Raw genomic sequence first — 455 nt, forward strand, 5'->3', positions numbered from 1 at the left:
TATATATATATATATATATATATATATATATATCAATGTAATATGGGGGGTTTTTATGGCACTATATATATACTGGAAAGTTGTAAGTTTATTTTTCAAAGCATCAACATCACAGAATCTCGCATAGACATTTTGTAAACAGACAAAATAATCTCTGTCACTGTGACGCTGAAGTAATTAATTTTTTTTAACAGTTGTTTTATGAACAGAGAGGAAGAGTTGCGTCCCTTAGTTGCAAGCTAACACATACACACACCCACGCATACGTCTATATATCTAAGACGGGCTGCGTATAACGATATCGACCAGACTATTGGATGCTGTTACATATTGCTTGGCATTGTTTCAGCTTTCGAATGAACTCACACCACTGGCAGGGCGAGCAGGCCATTTTATTCCCTCGGATCGGAAAGCTATTCCGTCGCAGGGTGACACAGTTACAGCCGAGTGGCCTG

Source organism: Octopus bimaculoides, chromosome 21 (assembly GCF_001194135.2).
Source record: "Octopus bimaculoides isolate UCB-OBI-ISO-001 chromosome 21, ASM119413v2, whole genome shotgun sequence".
Classification (NCBI taxonomy): domain Eukaryota; kingdom Metazoa; phylum Mollusca; class Cephalopoda; order Octopoda; family Octopodidae; genus Octopus; species Octopus bimaculoides.